This window comes from Neopelma chrysocephalum, unplaced genomic scaffold (assembly GCF_003984885.1).
Source record: "Neopelma chrysocephalum unplaced genomic scaffold, ASM398488v2 Primary Assembly neopelma1_139, whole genome shotgun sequence".
Classification (NCBI taxonomy): Eukaryota; Metazoa; Chordata; class Aves; order Passeriformes; family Pipridae; genus Neopelma; species Neopelma chrysocephalum.
The window spans coordinates 1,680,979-1,684,506 of record NW_020897801.1 but is presented as its reverse complement, the minus strand read 5'-3'; the positions used below and the strand labels follow the sequence as shown (position 1 = coordinate 1,684,506).

The 3,528-nt window shown below is 38.1% G+C and overlaps 1 long non-coding RNA gene across 1 annotated transcript; it reads left to right on the top strand.

The window, feature by feature from the left end:
* The first annotated feature begins 1,750 nt into the window (after positions 1 to 1,750).
* LOC113975541 lies at positions 1,751 to 2,986 on the top strand. The gene is made up of 2 exons (XR_003536848.1): positions 1,751 to 1,798; positions 2,765 to 2,986. It is a non-coding gene; the product is annotated as an uncharacterized LOC113975541 (long non-coding RNA).
* Positions 2,987 to 3,528: the final 542 nt, after the last annotated feature.

Here is a 3,528-nt window from a genome sequence, read left to right as displayed (position 1 = left end):
ATTGTTCTTTTTTAAAATTCAGTTTTCTGACTTGATGTGCTTACAGTACTTACCCATTCTGCATTTTCTTGGTTTATTTATGGTAACATCTTTCAAATCATGTCAGAATCAGATGGTGACTCACAACTACTTCATTCCATGAATCCTGTTACTCTGGCATTGAAGGAAAGGTGATTGGTTTGACAGCTCAGTCTGATGTATCTGTCAGTTGTTACTTATCACTTTTAAATCCTTTGCTTACAGGTAGGTTGAGTATTGCTCCTTATCTATTTGGCCTAGAATTTCTTTATCTGCAATTCTCCGCTGTTTAAAAATCAGATACTACATTTGCCCATTTCCTATATTCTAGGTTTCCAATCATTCTCTCATTTTCCTATCCACCTGTTCTAGATTATTTCAGCACACCCAGAAATAATAGGAAAAGTTCGTATTTTTCAAAGTAATCTCTAATTTATTCTTTGCTTATATAAATCTCTGATTTCTTTATGCTGGACGTCTGATTTTTTTTCCTTATTCTTTTTTTTTTCCTTTTTTTTTTTTCCTTTTTGTGAAGAATAGAGAATTGGGAATTTCAACATCATCTTTTAGCCAGTCCAGTAGCTAGTATGCAGACTAATGGGTGATTCTACTAGGCAGAATCAAAATTAGCAGAATCTGTCCAAAATGCATCCCAACAACTTAACTGAAGACACGGGGTTTACTGTAATTTTTTCCTATCAACATCAATTCTATCCTTCAAACCATCCTGTCAGTTGATTAAAAACAGATTTGTGTATTTGATCTTCCTGTTTTGTTGGTGTACAAGACAAAAAAGATACTTTGCATTTCAAAGAAGACAGCTTATTGCTGAAGCCTGGTACTGGGGCACAGTAATGGAACACCAGTTCAACATGTTCACAGCACACCAGTTTGCAAATGCATTGCAAATGTGAGCACTCACTCAGGTGAGCCCATTTGCTAACATATATATATATATATATACACACATATATATATATAACAAATTGCATACTGAGCACTTCAAAAATCAAATTAGCAAGAAGATGAAACAGCTTGAAAGATGTTTCAAAACACCTTTCAACATCTGTAAAATTATTAAAATCTTGGGGAAAAAATACCTTATACTTTTTCTTAGAATTGCAAATACAGTAATTACAGTTCTGCGCCATGTTGTTCCCAACCTATTATAATAACTATTCTACATGAGTTTCTTTTTTCACCTTCTCATTAATTGAGCCATATGCAAAAGTGAATTTAACATGAATGCAGAAACATCAGATAGGCTAGGTTCTCCTGTCTATTTGGTGGGAGCAATTTATGCACACTTCATTGATGTTTTCTGCACATTCACTTGTAATTTTTTAGTATATTTTATGAACAAAGGAAGAATACATGTAAAAGTGTTGGTATAAACTTGTTGACATGATAGGGCTTCTACTTTTTCAGCCTGATGAACAGAGAAGAAGAGAGGCTATGCAGTTGCAGGGAAAGGATCAGTAATAGTCATCCAACACCTGGACACAAATGGAAAGTTTTAAAATTGCCAAAAGTAAAAACCAAATAAAAAAACATGACTGTAACTCTGCACTGTCACCCTAAGTTTCCTAGCCCGCTTAAGACTGCACCCTGGAAACGAGGAGTTCATAAATGTTAAATTAGACAGACTTTGCTCTGTGATGCAAACCATGACTGTGACCTAAAGCAAGAATATAGAATGCCTTTCAGTTAGAGAGTCTGTCACTCTCATTCCCTTTGATGCACTTCCTTCTCTTTCAGGAAAAGAGCATAGGGAGTTAAGGTTTGTGGCCTTCTCCCCTGTTGTCCCTCATTTTACAGGCACTGAAATCCAGATGAAACCTCAAGCTGCACAAGAAACACGCACACGAAATCCCCTTCACTTTCATCCGCAACTTTTTCCTTTATGAAAGTTTCTATCAGAGAGCCGGAGAGCCTTATTATACAGTCATCCAGCTCTAGTTACCACACAGTCATTCAAAATGAAGCATTATAGAGACTGCCATAAAAGGTTTCCTTGTCTGAACGAACACTCGCCAAGGTCCTTTTTTCCTCCCACTTTGAGGCGCACTAGAAGTGAATGAGTCTCTGTGGGCGCTCCGGCTCCTGCAGATCACAGGGGCCTCTGTGGCCCCTTGTAACCTTCTCAGTTATCTTTACTCTAGTGACAGCATCCCTACCCAGATAGGGAAGGCCGAGTCAGCAGCCTAGACCTCTCATCCCTTTGTTAGAAACTTGTCCATGAACATTAACTGTAGGCCTCTGTTCTAGCAAACTTCTCTCTGCGTTTATCACGTGCCTGGAGTTTCCGGTTAAATGTGGCACAAAGCTTGCAGTCTCTCCTCTGACTAAAAATGGTTAAAATCAAAACAGGAAACTGGATTTGGATCTGGTCAGAACTGCCTCAAATATGTGCTATGAGGAATTCACCCAAGAAAAGAGAGAGAAAAAGAAAGAAAGAAAGAGAGAGAGAGAGGGAGAAAGAAAGAGAGAGAGAGAGAAAGAAAGAAAGAGAGAGAGAGAGAAAGAAAGAGAGAGAGAGAGAAAGAAAGAGAGAGAGAGAGAAAGAAAGAGAGAGAGAGAGAAAGAAAGAGAGAAAGAGAGAGAGAGAGAGAGAGAGAGAGAGAGAGAGAGAGAGAGAGAGAGCGGGAGCGAGCGACCGGCGGCTAGGCCACATTAACATATCAAGGGCATGGGGCACCTATGGGGCACCTTCAGAAATCAGCACAAGATTGTAGACTTCTTATAGGAAAAGGTACCAAGAGCCATAGCTTTTTTTTTGGACTGATGTGAACCTACTGAGCAGGGTTAGAGCACATGGCAATGCATCTGGAGCTTAGTCTATGCTAATGTCCCTACTGCTGCTGCTGTTTGGAGGAAACAACTGGAGACGAATTACTGGTCTTAACTTCCTAATTAAGGAAGAGCTGGAGGGAATACATCATGGGCAGTAGGAAAAAGACTGAAGAAAGAGAATTTCTTTCTGGTTTATGCTTCAAATGATTCATGACTTGCAATACATCATGTGCAGTCCTGGTTCAACAAGATTCTTAGGCAAGTGTATTGCTTTAACTTGTAACATTATCTGAAAACTATGGGAAAAATGAGTAGTGTTTCATCTCAAAAGTGAAAGACTAAGTGAGGACAGAAGTTAGACCCAAGAGAAATTAGGTCTGTTATACTCTTTTCACCCCTTTTTAAATATACTTTTTTCACATTTGTCATTTGTAGCTGATCCCCTTTAATGAAAGTAAATACTAAAGTGTCTCTCAGTTTCTAAACATGTCTTGTTTCACTATGACTTTAACAAGTCTTCAAAATGTAATAAAGTTTTTAGGGATGCAGAACTTGCAAGCAAAACTGAAGTAATCTACTCTTAGCTGTGATTGACTCCATGTCACCTGAATAAATGACATGATCTAAGGGTCACACATGCATAAGTAAGATCTATATGGCATTGTTTATAGAACAACAAACCTAGAACAGAATAGATTAATGTTTTCCTTCTTTTCT